We start from the raw sequence: 9,307 nt of genomic DNA, 5'->3' as shown, positions 1-9,307 counted from the left end.
CAGTGAGTATAGAATGTAATAATGGATGTGAGTAATGAATGTTACATTCTATACTAACTGGTCTCTACAGTGGAGATATTTGAGTGGTGATTCTACAGTAGATATCTTATAGATATCTCATATTGTCATGTAACACGAATGATTGATGTAAGCCCAAGAAATTGGAATTTTTTTATATTATGATGATGACTATCTGAAAACGACCAACAGTGTTGAAAGCATAAAAATCCAACCACCAGCAGAAGTGAGGCATATTATGTAAATGTAGCGCGTGCTACTTTAGTGAGCTGTGACGTCACGCAAGGGCAACAAGAGAGGAATTTAAAACGACGTTCACTATTCGGGAAAGCAGCTCCATCAAAGAATAAATAAAAACAGTTTTTGTGTTTGGAGTCTGACAGACGCCCCTCATCATTCGTTTGTTATTCAAATGATGGAAGGGGAAAGAGAGCAAGTGAGAATGAGTGAGAGAAAGAAAGAGGAAGAGAAAGAGAGAGAATGAGTTGGAGAGTGAATGAATCAAGGGTCTTGGAGTATAGAGCATTCAGATATACATGTATTTTTTCACATACTTATTGTATTTTTACTCGTATACTATTTATGATTTACATGATCTATTAGCAGAAGTATACTATAAAATTACATCTTAGAAATCCATAATAAAAGCAATTCAAATTTTACAACATGAGAAAATACTATTACAAAATAAAATGCAATGCCAATTGAGTATTTGCATCTCGAGGTACTAAACCTGTTTGAGATGGTGATATAAAATTGATTACAAAACTATAGCGCTAAAATGTAGTTACTGAGGCCGACAGTCGCATATGAAGTGACACATATTACATGACAGTATCGATGATTTATCAATTTTAGCTTCGAAGTATATTGTACAATATTATGATACAAGTCTACATGAGAATTCTAAAAAAGTATCTATATTCTCACATTCCATTACAAATCTCTTAAATAATTTATTATTGAACTGTATATGATATGAAAAAAGCATTTTTCGTGAAAACTATAGATAATTATATTGTTATGCATCTATAAAATTGGCGGAGCTTTGGACATATGAGAGAGAAAGCTTAAGAAGAAGGAAAGAGAGATTAGATTTCTTTATTCATGTATGTTACAATATTTACTGGCTTACACACTAATTTACATCATGACGATAATGCTAGTTATTCAACGAATTTCACAAAGTATAAATAATATTAATCAATGACAATAAAGATAGAATGCAATTAGAATAACGATAATATAATAATGTGATGTAACTTCATAAATCGGCGGTGTTTCAACAAATAATTGTCGATTCTTTTAGAAGGATATAAAATATCCTTCCCATTAGCACACGACCGGGAGATTGATTGATTGATTGATTGATTATATGCCTTTATTAGGGCGGAATTAGGACTCCTGGTCCTCTCTGCCACACAACTCTTTACAAAAGAAGACAAATTTACATAAGAACAGAGAGAAATAGATTACATATTATGTAATAAGATTACATAAGATTAATATATAAGTAAATAAAACTATTAATCAAAATACAATAACATATAGACTAATAAAAGAGAATTTTAAACTTTATTTATTTATACAATTGGAAACAATATTTCAAATTCCACTAGATAAATCTATAGGAAAACCTATCAGAAATGAAGAGATGAAGATCTAATCAAGTTGCCATTCAGTCACACATGCACACAAGAGAGAGTGAGAGAGTGAGAAAGAGAGAATGAAAGTGAGCGAGATAGAGTGTAAGAGTGAGATAGTAACTAAGAGCTGTGACGAAGAGGAAGAATATCCGAGAGGGTAGCAAGATGAAAAGGATTTGGTTCGAGCTGAGGATTGATTATTCAACGAGATAGAAGAGCATCATCATTCAAGCCGTAAAGCGAGTCTTGCATAAAACATATTCCGACCACACCTTCTGTCATCGGAGTGATACTTTGTTTTGATTATTTATTTAACTGGATTCATGGTGAGCTTTTGAAAATAGCTGTATGAGAACCGCACGAGCAAACCAAGTGAGTAAAGAAATAACGTGAACAATAAGGTCTGTTCAATTCCGAAAAAAGTACTTGGTCGTAGTTTCTCGTGGCTGGAGCTCATGACTTCTTTTTCTAGTCACGCCAAAAACTATTGTATTTCTAAAGATTATTACTTTCCTTACCCTATTACCATAGGTAAGGAAAGTATTGCTTTCCGAAAAAAATTAAGCTACCCAAATTTCTAAATTTCTATACGTTTCAAGGTCCCCTGAGTCCAAAAAACGGGTTTTTGGGTATTGGTCTGTATGTGTGTGTGTGGTGTGGTGTGTGTGTGTGTGTGTGTGTGTGTGTGTGTGTGTGTTTTGATCAAATTCATACCTAAAATAGTCATCGATAAGCTCTATCAACTGCCACAAGTCCCATATCTGTAAAAATTTCAGGAGCTCCTGCCCATCAATGCAGATTCCCAATTATCAGGCTTCAGATACAATTGAAACAAAAAAAAATCAAGTGGGGTAGATTGAGCATGAAAATCTCTACAATTAATGTTCAGTAACATTTTCACCTAAAATTGAAAATAAGCTTTAAATTCGAGAAAATGTGATTATTCAATTGCAAATTATTGTTGATTCTATTAAATCATTCACTATGAAGAGATAGCAGACCTCATGTGTATCTCCAGCGTTATTGCCCTGTCACCAGCTGGCTCAAATCTTTGAATAGTAGACTTGAGATGCGCGGGAACACTAGCGTCAGGTGATCAATTTTCATAACTGCAAGGAAAGTTGTGTGAGTGCGCCACACCAGATTTTTTTTAAGAAAAATTGATTGTAAGAAATATTTCTTGTATTTGGCAATAAAGTCATTATTCATTCATTCATTCATTTGTATCCGCAGTCATGAAAGTGCTAGGTGAAACCATCTAGCTTAAATATCATCTTAAATATTACTTAATGTTACCATAGAGTAACAATAGCATAAGTAGATATCCCATGGTATAGGACGTTTATGTCGCAACTTTTACTGTTATCTCAAGCCTATAGCTTTGTCCACGAAGTTCTTCCCCGTATGACGTTGGTAGTCTCTCATATTGTGCCGTTCATACACTCTTACCCGGTCAAAATAGTATAAATCGACAGTAATCGGCTTGAGATAACAGTAAAAGTTGCGACATAAACGCCCTATACCATGGGATATCTACTTACGCTATTGTTTCTCTATGATGTTACTTAAATATTAATCAATTACTTCATCTTAAATATTACTTATTTAATCTGTGGTGAAACGTTAGAGACATATAACGAGAAAGTATCTCTCCTAGGAAGAGGGATATGGAGGATCAATGATATGAGAGTGCTCGGATTTTGGGGAAACCTTACTTGAACTGAATTCTCCTGTCCAGCAGATGCTCCTATGGTCTCTCCAAGTATATAAAAAACAAAGTGCTGAGCAGAGCCACAAAGTTTAAAATTTATCGCTCGCTAATCCTGCCAGTACACATGTATGGCAGTGAAACATGGACACTGTCCAAAAAAGACGTGAGCCAACTCAAAGTTTTTGAGAGGAGGGTACTGCGAAGCATCTGTGGTGGAATAAAAGTGGATGAGACCTGGCGGAGGAGGAAGAATGAGGAGCTCTACCAAGAATATCGTGAACCTGATGTGGTCAGAATGATCAAAATTGGTAGACTGCGATGGGCTGACCACCTTATGCGGGCAGATGAGACATACCCACCAAGGAGACTCATGCTGTACAGGATGGAAGGGAGGCGAATACCAGGAAGGCCGAGACTGCGCTGGATGGACGGTGTTGACAAGGACGCACAAGTGATTGGAGCCAGAGGTTGGAAAGTGAGGGCGGAGGACAGAGACGAATGGAGGCGAATAATGGAGGAGGCCAAGACCTGTAGCGGGTTGTAGCGCCACTGATGATGATGATGATGATTACTTGAACTGAAGGAGAAGAAAAGAAACCTAGTTTAATTATCTAGTCTATATTAAGATCTAAAAAAGGAATGATTCTGATCTAATTCTGCATTGCACTGGTAATTCATTCAAGATTGGAATCTTGTACCATCCTTTCTTATACTGGAATAATAGGAATAATAGGCTTGTCGTCCGATAAGCGATCTCCGATGAGCGATCAGGGAAAAAGTAGTCCACTGAGCGATCCATTGTTCAGAATAACAATAAGGATAGGCAGACGCTATGAATGGGAGGACTTGGGTGTCAGTGACATCAGGGTCAGTGACGGAGGAAGGCCACAATCGTATATGTATAAAGAATATTGTATATTCAAATTGTTCAATATACAATATTCTTTAAGCATTCATGTATGTGAAAAACGTTGGTAGTAAAAGGGTTAAATAAATATAAAATATCTGATAATGAGCACAGTGTTTTCCAAAATTCATCTTCCTCAATATAATCTGACAATATATTAGAGCTTCAAGACTGTAGCCTATTCCGTTATTGGTGAAAATTTTCAATTTTGTGTTTCTATTGATTTTTAGGAGGTTACCTTCAGTCCATAGCGCTGCCAATGGTAAATGAGGGTTATTATGCTGGAGATAATGGGAAAAACATGGACTCAAACTCGCTAAACATACCGTAGTGGAAGAGTGAGACCAACATAGGAGAAATCATAGAGGTTTGTTAATATTGTATTAATTAATGTACCCGCGAGAGAAGAGCTGGCGCTTGGCTTGTTATTATTACTGTAGTAGGGCAGCATTTTAACAAGCTTTAGTGTGATTCAATAAGAGCTGTCAGCAATTCACATAAGATAACATCAATGCTCCCCGTTCTACTAATGCTGCCAGTGAATAGATTTTGTGGTGGGATGCGCGCGCACCCATTCCACTCACGACTTTTGAGAGATTCTCTGTCAGCATTCCTCATGAATAACAACGGCACCACCTGTTTAACAAATACTGACAGTTTTAAGTGAATCTTACTATCGCTGCAGGCAACCAATGCAACAGGTGTCCACTAATTTATAGCCAACATGTGCGTGCGTGAGTGTGTGTGTGTTTGTGAGGGATGTTTGCGTGTATGTGTGTGTCCGTGTGTATGGGGAATGCTCTTTGTGCTGGGATTAGATTGCGTGTGTGAGAGTAATTTGTGTATGCCCGTCTAATGCACAAGGGTTGGGAGGGGTGTTTCAGTAAGTGACGCTGGTCAGTTGCCATTTGCAAAGTTGCCGTCTCTCTTTCACTTCCACCCCAATCTGTTATTTACAGCCCCAAAATTAATAATGAGTCAGAGAGGATGTATATTATACATGAACTGTTTTCATTATTTACTCATCACATTGAAATTAGAGATCTGAATCAGTAAATCAGCATCATCATTACTAGATCAGTTGGGGAAGAAATTTAAAAATGTATATTCTACTGTAAAATGTATAAAGGCGCAGCGGCTTCGGTGGTTTGGAAATATCTGTAGAATGAATGAGAACAGAATGCCTAAAATAATATATTCAAGAAGATTCAGATTCAGATTCCTTTATTCATGTGTTTAACAAAACAAAATCCAACTTACATTCTAGCGTTAAGAATAAATTCCTGTAGCAGTAAAATAACATGATAAATCATATTAACCTAAAGAGTCCTACGATAATATTGAGCTAGAAAAATGATGAGTTATGCGAAAGTTGAGGTACTATCGTAATGTTTTCACATAAACCGGTGAAGTTTGCACCTTGAAAAGTCCATTCTCAGAGAAGAAAGAGAGGAAGGCCGAGAATAGGGTGGGAAGATGAAGTGAGAGACGATCTCCGAAAAATGGGATAAATAGAGGATGTTAAAAGAAGACCGAGAAGCGTGGAGAGCTGTAGTGGAGGCGACCAAAGCTCATATTGGGCTGTAGTGCTGAAAAAAATATATTTTACTGTAACACATTTACTGTTATTCTCTTTCTCGTCTTTCTCATCACATTAAAAACAGCAAATCAGCATTATCACTTTCTATATAAGTTGAAGATGAATCTGAGTAAAATCTGCAACCGAGTAGAATTTTATTGACCGAAGCGAAGCTGAGGTCTTAGTTTCAACTAGATCGGCTTTTGTCTGTTTGTTTGTTTGTTTGTACCGCAGTTACAGTCGCAGTTATTGTCCAATTTGGATAAAAATCTGGTATACAAGTTCTTTGAAACAAGGCGCAGAAACGTATGTGTAATGATATTTGATAAGACCTCCGGTTTTTTGGAATTTGAAAAACCACAGACCAACCACCTTACATAAAGTTACTTTTTCGTATCTAGCGCTGTTATTTTGCAAGATACAACAATTTATTTGTATTCTTTTCAAAATGAAAGATCATTGCATTAACAATATGTTAAGAGTAAGGCTAGTTACATACACATCGATTTTTGGTCGTACGATATTTTACCGTCATTATAAATTCTATTAGATTGAACAGATGATTTCAAACATATGATGTTTGCCAAGTTCCGTTTAATCTGATAGAATTCATAGTGACGGTAAAATATCGTACGACCAAAAATCGATGTGTGTGTAACTAGCCTTAATCTTGCCCAAAATAAATATAAATAAAAAACATTGGCTTTCATTCTTTATAATAGAACTTGTGCCACTCTAAAATGTACTGTATTTATCAATTGTAGAAAACGTCTCACTTGACTGCACAAATTTTTCCCTTTTCAACACGAAATTTCTCTGTTTCATAGACGAATAGTTTCTGGAAAACTATTAGCTTTTGTTTTTCCTTTTAGTATGAGAGCATGAAACCGAGTTGTGAGCATTCATTCTGCATAGCATATAACAAGCCATAACATTAAAACCATCATTAGCAACCTCCTGTCATTGACACCAACAAACCCATCTTATTTAGAATCATTTTCTGTCTCACTATCGTCGGTGAGACGATTCATCGTCTAAATCGCCTACTGTATATTCCATTTTTCCTTCAGTTGACCCGATGTCCCTGGAAACATTGTCACTAGCATTTTCAATAGAAAATATAATAGATGACATTGCTAAATCACAATATACTATACACTCATAATGCATGGCCCTTCTCATTAATTTGAAAGTTGTATTCATGAGCGAGGTCTATTGTTCGCAGAACTACTAGTTCATCTTTTACTAAGTATCCTTTCTTCTATTCTTCTATTCAGGGTAGGAACCACAATAGCTGAAGTTAAAGTCAAGGCTAATTGGAAATTTACAGGCTATATTAATCGACTTTACTGATTACCATTAATCGACTATTAATCTGAACCAGGTACGATTAATGTCGATGAAATGAATCTTCTGTAACCATTTACCCCAATAAGTATTAGGTATGATCTACAATTGCGATAAATAATCCGAGTTATTTTATTACTTATAAAATGACTTATAGATCGACGATCTATTTCCATCTTGAAAACAGATATCATCAAATTCTGAATATGAATTGGATTAAACTGACTTCAAACTTCCTTCTGCTAAATACGATAGATGAATAGATAATCCCAAAAATTTTTGTATTGTAAAACGACAGTGAGGGGATGAGAATTGACCATTACTTTTCTTCTTCTTTTTCTTCTTCTTCTTCTTCTTCTTCTTCTTCTTCTTCTTCTTCTTCTTCTACTTCTTCTTCTAGCTTTCAGGGTTTAGGCATCTCTGCCTGCTCTGAACCTCACAACTGTCCATCTTTACCTTGGACGGCCTTAAGATGTTTTCTTATCTCAGTATTTTTGAAATTATCTTTTCGACTGCACCCATAGGTTCTTCGGAGAAATCTCATTTCAGATTAGCCTATTATGTATCACTCTATATTATTTTTATTCTATTTCTGTTAATTTTGTTTAATAACAACTTAACTTTTTCAACTTGTACTATGTTCATGTACATAAAAATTTTTTAATTGAGCTTTTTAATTGAGCTGGCGCCCAAGTTTAACTTTTGCCAGTAGAACCAAAGTTTTATTATTACTTTGCTTAATATTGTAACCAACCCTATTTGAGTAATCTCAAATAAGACTGCCTAACAAGTAGGAAGCAATGCTGGTCATGAGGGCCAGTGAATATTTTGGCAATCCTGGTTGAAATAAAATTTAAGCCAAGTCCGATTGAATCTTATATTTTCAACATAAAAATCAATTTCATTTCTGAAGTTACAAAATATTCAGTTTACAAGTTTTGATTATTAAATCTATGTTAGTAACCCGGTAGGCCTACAACTGAAGCTTCAGTGTGATGTGGAATCGTAGATAAGCGACGATAACGAAGTTTGAAACTCATAAAATTCGATGGACTTGGTTGAATTAGAAGCCGAATTGTAAAACAAGTGTTCTGCTTACCCCACTTCGAATTGTAAATTGAAATTTAATTTTCATACTGTACTGGAATTCCAAAATATTTGGTTGAATTTGCTTGAGTTTATGGAAAATGTGTAGTCTCCTTCATCCTGTATTTATCCTGGTATTATATTTGTCCGGTCATTCAAAATTAATGGTAAAATAAAAAAAACCTGTTTGGAACAAAAGAAATAGAATAAAATCTAATAGATACAAGCATCATGTTGATGTTAACCAGAGTGGTTAACATGCAATGTTGGACAGGTTAATTACAGGATACATTCTGTAGAAACATGGTACCGTAAGAACAGCGGTAATAAAATATTATTATGACAAATCTCAATAATTTAATAATAAAAATCTCAGAGGAATACGGTAAAATTAGTAAGCAAAATAGTTCAGATGAATAAAATAACAAAAGGAAATTATAAAATATCAGAAGGCTTAAATCAGTTACACATGGAGGGATAAAGTTGATTCAAATTCTAACAGCTTCTTTACGTTATTTGATAAATTTCAAAATAGGATGTAATCAAATTTATATTGAATTTATAGATGATAAAGAATTAATTAATTAAAAAACTAGGCAAATATGAGATTTTCGATAGAATAGCAGAATAACCTACAACATAGAGACAGTTACAAGTACAACTTACCCAACTGGGGTTATTCAAATATAAAATTCAATCAGGCATTGTAGATTTACATTTATGCTACTTTAGCATAATTTAAAAGAAAATTTTGTAGAAAATTTAGATATTTCATAATTCAAATCACATGCTACATTTGAGATGCCACAGCTAGCCCTTTTAGAACAAGAAGAAGGGGAAATCGCTGGCTGGTCAACCGACAAGGCTTCGTCCAGTTGTACCAATCCAACAAATCAAAATTATTAACTAGAAATTTAATAAATGGATATTCAAAGTTATGTCCAAATAAGGAGAAAATAAAATAAATAAAATAAAATTAAGTAATTAATAAATTTTTGGTACAAACCTCCACA

At 34.8% G+C, this 9,307-nt stretch overlaps 1 long non-coding RNA gene across 1 annotated transcript; it reads right to left on the bottom strand.

The window, feature by feature from the left end:
* Window positions 1-8,071: 8,071 nt before the first annotated feature.
* On the bottom strand, window positions 8,072-9,049 carry LOC120349457. Its single transcript, XR_005570359.1, has 2 exons — window positions 8,961-9,049; window positions 8,072-8,477 (listed from the first exon to the last, which is right to left on the bottom strand). It is a non-coding gene; the product is annotated as an uncharacterized LOC120349457 (long non-coding RNA).
* Between the last annotated feature and the right edge of the window lie 258 nt (window positions 9,050-9,307).

Source organism: Nilaparvata lugens, chromosome 1 (assembly GCF_014356525.2).
Source record: "Nilaparvata lugens isolate BPH chromosome 1, ASM1435652v1, whole genome shotgun sequence".
NCBI classification, from domain to species: domain Eukaryota; kingdom Metazoa; phylum Arthropoda; class Insecta; order Hemiptera; family Delphacidae; genus Nilaparvata; species Nilaparvata lugens.
The sequence above is the reverse complement of the archived record's forward strand: the minus strand, read 5'-3'. Positions and strand labels throughout refer to the sequence as shown.